General features: G+C 49.4%; 1 protein-coding gene across 1 annotated transcript in view; it reads right to left on the reverse strand.

Annotated features, from left to right (window-relative positions):
* Positions 1 to 8,718, reverse strand: part of SLC39A11 (solute carrier family 39 member 11) — a 387,039-nt gene that overhangs the window by 377,606 nt on the left and 715 nt on the right. The gene's annotated exons all lie outside the window — the stretch shown is intronic.

An 8,718-nucleotide genomic window follows, 5' to 3' on the forward strand; every position in this document is an offset into this window, starting at 1 on the left:
TGTCATCTCATTCAATTCTCATAAGAGCCCTCTGAAGTAGGTACTATAACTATACTCGTTCCTCAGATGAGCAAACTGAGGCATGGCATACTTGTGTCACTTGCCCAGAACCTAGGCTCTTAGCCACTTCTCCAACTAGCACAGTCACCCATGGAAGGTGTGACCTTAATTAAGCACATGCCTGATCTTCCAGAGACCAGATCTCCTCATTGGCAAGAGAGGAATAACACCACGCACCTCACTGAATTTTGTAAAGATTGGATGAAAGAAAATATTTCAAAGGATGTGTCACATTATCAGACATATAGAGCTGCCCAGTAAATATTAGGTTTCCTTACCATTAATCAGAGCAAAAGAAGACCATAAATTGTTTGGTTGTTAAATAGCTGACCATCTTCCACAATTGCTAATATTAACCACAGCTTCTGCTTCTGCCATTAGTGGGAAGCTTGGCAGGCACTAACAAAGCCAGTCATGTGATGCAGATGAAAGCAAGTCGGGGTGCGGGAAAGAAAATGCAAGTATGTGGCTGCCGGATATGGTGGTACACGCTTTCTGTCTGCACAGGGAGTTTTCCTTTCTGGCTAAAGGACTATACCCCTCTCCTGAGCCTGACTATACTATGGTCTCCACCAGCGTGGACCAGGGATAACCTCTGACCTCCCTGAACAGAGCCTAATCTTGCCAAAGCATTCTGCAAATTAGCGGTTCACGGTACGCTACCAATCACTGAGTTCTTTTCCTTCTTCCTCCAGGCTGGGACCGAGGTTGTCCTGGGGCCTGGTGCTGACCAGAGAGAGGAGTGTGCCCTTCACCCCGGGCCTGTCACCATCTGCATCGATCACAGGTCCAGCTGGAAGCAGAGGGCACACTCAAAAGGGTATGCCCTTCACTGAAATGAATGCAATGAAGGAGCTACGGACAGAGGTGTGGGCAGGAATAAGAGAACCAGCAAGAGATGGACGAGGTGCCCAGAGACTAAGTAAAGGAATAAGAGAGTAGGAAACTTAAAATGGACGGGAGGCTTTTCTAATCCATAAGGAACATCTGAAAGTTAGGGGTGAGGGGAGGGCTGATGTCATATAGGAATCTGAATTCAACATTTCTGAAATTAGCGTACGTGCATCTGGTCATTTTCTTTTTCTCATTTAGAAATCACACGGTAAGGTGCAGTTTGAATAGTTATCGATTTGTTAGCATGCCGATACATTACTTTATTACAAAGCTAAACTATTATTCTTTGACAAATATTGAGTGTCTGATGCATGCCAGAGATTGTTCTAGAAGCCGGAAAGTTGGTGAGACAAAAGAGAGAGCAGGTCTCTGCTCCTTGTTGTGGGAGAGACACTCAATAAACAAATATACAAGTAGATGAAGATGTGATTTCAATACGGTGACAAGTGCTGTGATGAAAATACATAAACAGTAACAAGTAGTGGCTAAAGGCATAGGTCCGAGAGCCGCCCAGCAGTGTGTATCTCAGCTCTGCTACTTCCTTAATGATTTGGAAATTACATAACTTCCCTGGGCCCCAATTTCCTCCTTGGTAAAGTGGAGATAAGAACAGGATCTAAGGCCGGGCGCAGTGGCTCACGCCTGTAATCCTAGCTCTTGGGAGGCCGAGGCGGGTGGATTGCTCAAGGTCAGGAATTCAAAACCAGCCTGAGCAAGAGCGAGACCCCGTCTCTACTATAAATAGAAAGAAATTAATTGGCCAACTGATATATATATATAAAAAATTAGCCGGGCATGGTGGCGCATGCCTGTAGTCCCAGCTACTCGGGAGGCTGAGGCAGAAGGATCACTCGAGCCCAGGAGATTGAGGTTGCTGTGAGCTAGGCTGACGCCACGGCACTCACTCTAGCCTGGACAACAAAGCGAGACTCTGTCTCAAAAAAAAAAAAAAAAAAAAAAAAGAACAGGATCTAGCTAGGAGGGGTTTGTTGTGAGAACTGAATGAGGTAGTCCATATTCAAGGCTTATAACAGTGGCTGACACATAGCAAGCTGTTGATAAATATTAGCTTCTGCTACTTTAGACTGGGGTGGTCCAGGCAGGCTTCTTGGAGGAGGTGACCACCATGCGAAGATCATGTGGAAGAAACAGCAAGAGCAACAGACTTAGGAAGGAGTGAGCAGAGCCTTGCAAATAGAATAGAAGGGGGTGGGGCGGAGGAGATCGAGGGAGGAGCAGGGTGGGGTGAGACGGGTCAGGCCATGAGGTCTTTGATAGGGGTTTGCGTTTGGCCCAGAGGGATGGGCAACCATTGGAGCCTTTAAGCACAGGATACACAAGACCTGGTTTCCATTTTGAAAAGATTCAGCCGGCTTTTGTGGTGAGGCGTGTGAACTAAAGGCAGTGGAGTAGAAAAGGAGGAATTAGAAGGTAACTCAGAGGAGAAACTGGTGGCTTGGACGGTGAAAATGGAAAAAGAGCAGTGATCAGCAACCCGTGGCCCATGAGCTGACACTGGCCCTTTGCCTGTTTTTGCAAATACAGTTGCCCCTTGAACACCACGGGTTTCAACTGCAAGGGTCTGCTTATACGAGGATTTTTTTTCAACCAAACATGGATCAAAAATACAGTATTCTTGGGATGCAAACCTCGTTATGCAGAGGGCCCACTTTTCCTGTGCACAGTTCTGCAGGGCAGACGGGGGAATTGGTTATTTTCAGATTTGGGTATATGTGGGGGTGTGGGAACCAATCCCCCATGGGTACCGAGGGACGACTGTAAAACCTCACTGGACACAGCCACACTCCTCTATTCACGCATTATCTATTTGCTGCTCTTGTGCTTGAATGGCCTTGCTGCATAGTTGTGACAAAGACCACAGGGGCGGTCCGTTTACTATCTGTCTCTTGACAGCAAAAGTTCATCGACCTCTGTTTTGGAGGAAGAGCCTCCAGGACTTGTGAAAAGATTGGGTGTGAGGGGTGGGAGAAGGAGAGAGATGGAGAATCATTCCTGAGTTTTAGCCATCGATAACTGGGTGGCATCATTTCCTGGGATAGGGATGACTTGTGGAGCAGGGGTGACCTGGGAGGGGATACCAAGAAGAGAGTTGCCATCTTGGACATGTTAAGTTTGAGATGTCTCCTAGACGTTGAAGTGGAGATTCTCCGCAGGCAGCTAGATGTACACAGGAGCTCAGGGCTGGAGGAACCAATGTGGGAGTCATCTGCAAACAGCAGTTTCTTCTCTTGGTTTCTGCTGCCATCACAAGTTCTACCTGAGCCCCTGTAGTGACCTTCTAACTCTTATGGCCATGAGAGGGTGAGCTTACCTAGAGGGGGTATGAGGATCGAGAAGAGACCAGTGCTAGGGCTAGAGTCTGAGCTGTCCAACATGAATGGTCAAATGAGGGAAGAAAAACCACCAAGAATGGGTGAGAAAACTGCCTGGGGAGGTAGGGGAAAGCCTCGGGAGCACATCACAGATGTCCAGAGGAAAAAGAGCGCGGTGGTTCACGCCTGTAATCCTAGCATTCTGGGAGGTCGAGGCAGGACGATTGTTTGAGCTCAGGAGTTCGAGACCACCCTGAGCAAGAGTGAGACCCTGTCTCTACTAAATATGGAAAAAATTAGCCGGGTGTGGTGGCACACACCTATAGTCCCAGCTACTTGGGAGGCTGAGGCAAGAAGATATCTTGAGCCCAGGAGTTTGAGCTAGGCTGATGCCATGGCGCTCGAACCCGGGCAACAGAGCGAGACTCTGTCTCAAAGAGAGAGAGAGAGAGTCAGTCAACAGGGGCAGGACAGCTGTGCCCAACTCTGCAGAAAGGTCCAGAACTGAGATCAGCAAGGTGGAGAGGGGGCCTTTCAGTGGACGGACCGTGATGCCAGGGGCTACTGGTGGCAGGTGGAGAAGAGAATGGTAGGTGACTTGTGGAGACAGCGATTACCAAAGGCCAAGATGCTTCAGTGCAGTGAGCAGAGGACAGAAGCAGACAACGGAGTGTTTATATAAGACGGGACACACTAGAGAATATTTTTAAGATAATGAGAAAGATCCAGCAGGGAAGGAAGCCAGGTCCCTGAGAGGTGGGAAGGGCAGGAACCAAAGATCAAACGGAGAGCTGGAAGGAGGAGGACCCCTTGTCCCGAGCAGCAGGAGAGAGGGTAGGAGGTGTGAGCACATCGTCAGGCAGGCTGGTGGATTTCATGGAGAGAACATGAGAATGCTCCTGCGTGATATTTCTGTTTTTTCAACACATATGAGAAAAACTCATCTGCTGGGGTGGAACGGTGGGGAAGTTTGCAAGGACGTACGAGCTTGTTACAGAACCACTGACCTTCAATCAGATACCTTCTGCATTCCCCATAGCATCCCGCACGGAGCTAGTTAACACGGGAGGTACGAAACGCACACCAGTGAAGGACATAAAGTTTGGAGTGTGAACTTGGCCACGGCCCTTCTGAGTCAGGGTGTGGAGGGCGTGGGAGCCTAGACCGGCAGGCTCCCTCTCTCAGCTGCGAGGCCTGACTGGCTGTTTGTTGAAGGCAGAGTCTCAGGTATCTGCAAACAGTTAAGTCAAATAACCGCCCCTTCTGCCACAAATGTCACCTCCAGTAGACACAAGCTGATAAACACCGCCATAAAGATAAGATGTCAAGACAACTGCATCAGGGCTCTCTTGACCCCACTGGCATCCCAGCCAAGAGCAAACACCAAATTGGATCCCACCGGGCCACAGTGTGGAATTCAACCTCCTGCCCAGCCCTGACATTTCTTTAATGGACAGTCTGTCCTTTACTATACCAAATTTCCGGGTTTTTTTCCCCCTCTGTTAATTTGTGATCAGATTCCTCTCCTTTCCTTTTTCCTTCCTTCTTGCTTTCTCTCCTGGCTTAGCCAGAGTTACATCTCTTATTTTCATTTTCCTATGTCATTTTGTCTCTTCCGCTTATTACCTCTTCTCTGGCTGTGCCCAGCCCCCAATCCATCCTAACTCTATCAGAGAATGTCCCACCACCCACATCATCAGCGTACGGGTACAAGATTCAGCAGCTTCACTCTTCCTTTTCTATATGGATGTGCTAAAAATGCAGCCAACTCACATCAAAGAGGAGGTATTGGAACAAGGGTGGGAGTGGGTGTGAAGTGGGTAAGAACTGTCTTATTGCTTTTATCATTTCAGCTATGAGGCAATTGATGGTAAAAGACCCTATGCCTTTTCCAATGCATCTTTTGTGAAGATACTCTGTGATTATGTAACATATATGCATGACATATTTTGCAAATATTCATTGACTCATTTGGTCTGGGAGCCAGGGTCTAACGGACCCGTGCTCTCAGATGCTAGACCACATACTGCATACAGGAAGAACATGTGGTATCTGTGAAAATATGCAAAAATCTGTTAAAATCCTTCTATTTTAGGCATTTTTTTCTGGCTTGCTTTCTATATTTCTATTAAAAAGTAAGGAGAAATCTGCCCCCTTGATGTTCTGAATGAGGTAAGAGAGTTCTGATGCGCCTAGACAAAGTAAAAGTGTCAGTATATGTCCCCGGTTTTGAAAGATAGCCCTCCAGCATGCAGACACTTGGCTGTCAGGCATGGCCACCCCATATGTCACTCCAGCTTGGGTCCCCAAACTGTGCAATTGCAGATACACACACTTAGGCAGCGGGCAGGGAGCAGTGTGGGTACTGTCTGAACAGTTCTCGGAGTCATTTGGGCCATCTGTCTCTCCACATTCTGAAATTTTCTTTGAAGCTAATAATGTGACAAAGTAGAATGATCAAGGACTGCTAGAATCGGACTCACTAGGATCTGAAGACAGACTCTGCCATTACTAGCTGTGTGATCTCAGGCAGGTTGCCTGCTCTTGCTGAACCTTGGTTTTATTTATAAAATGAGTGCCATACCATCTATGCCATATTACTGTAAAAACTAGAATTAATACATTCAGAGTGCCTAAACAGTGCTATGAGTACGAGCAGAATGCCTAGGTTTGATTTCAGGGCCCCAGGATGATCTGAACATAATCTCTTGAACTTAAACATTTGATGTTTCAAAATTCTACAACTCAGGATTTAAGGCGAAAGGAAGAAAGCTTGACACTAAGAGTCATCACACAACACACACACACATAATCGTCCCTAAACCAAAACTAAACTATGGCAATAAAGCAAAAGGGTGTCTCTTTCACTCATACACTTCCTAATACCTTGAGAAAAAAAGACTCTAGGTTCTCATCTCCATCCCCTGTGTCCAGCATGGTGCCTGGTCTGCCTGGTCCAGCTACTGAAGCTTTTGCCTGCTTTTGATATGCAGAGGGGGTAGAAGGGGACAGGGCTGCTCCCAGGATGCAGGGGGCAAGGAAAGGAGACTCTAAAGCGTCAAAGCCACATTTCCTGTGGGCCCTGGGAGCTTTTCAGGTTTCTGGGCTAAGAAAGTTTAGAAACGGCCTCTGTCAGCGCTCAGTTCTGCAGGCAGAGGAGCAACAGCGGCATCTTCAGGCGAGTCGGATGAACTTCGCGGGAGAAATACAGAGGAAAGGCAGGAGATGCCCTGATTTCAAAACTCAGCTTTGCAGTGGAGACAGCTGGCCAGCTTGAGTTTACAGGTATTGCGCACAAGTGCAAACCATTTCATACAAAGCTCCAGGATCCCAGACCCTACCCAACGTGTTGACATTTCTCTCTTCCCTGTTAGAAAGACTTCAGCCAAATTCTCATGGAACTGGAAGCTCAGCTGAGTGTGTGTTCATTAGGGCTGGGGCAAGCAACAGAACTGATCTTGATTTTTCAAGAAAGAAAATCTATCAATGAGACATTGGACAGCTCATAGAATCTCTGGGAAAGCTGGAGAACCAGGCTCACGGGACAGGCGGGAATGAAGAGAAGGTAACATTCAGACCCCAGTCAAAGCATACCACAGGGTGATGATTCTGGTGAGGACATCACTGTGGGTGCCCACAGCTGCCACCAGCACCACCGCCAGCAAGGAGCTGCAGGACTGTCCCTGCTGACCCTGAGGTCAGCAGGTGATACCTGTGCGACCACCAAAATAAAATCTCACTGTCACCTGCTTCTTCACTAGCTCTCCACTCAAAGTCTCAGTCCACAGGCTTGCACCACAGCTGCAAAGGGTCCCGGGGAAAAACTCCTGCCAGGCTGACACGAATTCCCCCAAATACAGAAAACACCGTCTGCAGACGCTGAGCAGCCCAACACCAACAATCCTCCCCTGCAGAATGGGATTGCAGAGACGGCAAATTGCAGGCCTGCCATCAGGGGGCGCTCTGGGGTCGTGGAAAATTACGTGAAAAAGTAGAAAAGGGCTACAGACAGGAATTCAAAACTCCAGGCCCAAGCGCTGACTGGGTTACTTATTAGCTATGTGATTTGCGCATGTAAATAAACTTCTCTGGGTTTTTGTCACCCATAGACTAGGAATTAATTGCAGGGCTGATGTTTATATCAACTGAGATAAAATTTTGAGGACACGCTTGGAAAATTGCACTGAGTAAAAACCGTTTGCCTCTCCGGGTCCCAACTTACCCATCTGTAAAGTGGGAATGATAGATACTCTCTACACTGGGGGGCTATGGAGAGGTCAACTAGAATATTACAAATCAATCGTTTATGTACAGATTGAACTTCTTTGGTGTCTGGGATTTGCCTCAAAATACTGCAGGTGGCAGGTGGGGCTGCAGATAAGCCGGACCACGAGTTAGTAAGGGCGGAACCCGCCGGTGGGCACATCATGCCATTTTTTTTCTATATTAGTGTTGGGGGTAAACGCTTCCATCATAAACTTTTTTTTTTTTTTTGAGACAGAGTCTCACTTTGTTACCCTGGCTAGAGTGAGTGCTGTGGCGTCAGCCTAGCTCACAGCAACCTCAATCTCCTGGGCTCAATCCTCCTGCCTCAGCCTCCCGAGTAGCTGGGACTACAGGCATGCGCCACCATGCCCGGATAATTTTTTCTATATATATTAGTTGGCCAATTAATTTCTATTTATAGTAGAGATGGGGGTCTCGCTCTTGCTCAGGCTGGTTTCGAACCCCTGACCTCGAGCAATCCGCCCGCCTCGGCCCCCCAGCGTGCTAGGATGACAGGCGTGAGCCACCGCGCCCGGCCAAACTTCCTTGTCTTAATGAAGGGTCCCGGACTTACTTAGAAGACACAGTTCGCCATCTCCGAACTGCATCACTACTGGGCCAACGCCAGGAGCCCCCACCCCTTGGCCTCTCTGCCGCACGCCGCCCGCGGGCCGCCAGGTGAGGCCACCAGCGCCCACGTACCCGCTCAAGGGGCGGCGAAGCAACCCTATACAGTGGACGAAGACGGACTCAAACTCTCTTTTTCTGAAACTGCATGGGGTCAATGACCACAGGGAAAAACCGCGAACGCGCCCCCGCCGCCCGCCGCAGCCCGCGAGCCAGGGCGGCAAGGGGCGGCGGTTCGGGCCACCCCTGCGGCCCGCAGGGCTTGATGCCCACCGCGAACTCCACAGAGGAAAGGCTCCGCTGGCGCTGGGGGGGTGTCGGGTCACGCAGGGAGTCGGCCAGCCTGGCAGAGGCACGGTCAGCCCAGCGGCCTCACACCTAACCGCCCAGGTTCACTCACTGCGCAGGCCCCGCGCCGCCCGCCACCGGCCCGGCCCCGCGGCGGCGCAGGGCAAGCCCGGAACAAACCCGGCCCCGGCGGGGCGGAAGCGCTTCCGACCCTAACCAAGATGGCGGAGAGGCGGGGCCAGCAAAGCGG

Source organism: Microcebus murinus, chromosome 18 (genome assembly GCF_040939455.1).
Source record: "Microcebus murinus isolate Inina chromosome 18, M.murinus_Inina_mat1.0, whole genome shotgun sequence".
NCBI classification, from domain to species: Eukaryota; Metazoa; Chordata; class Mammalia; order Primates; family Cheirogaleidae; genus Microcebus; species Microcebus murinus.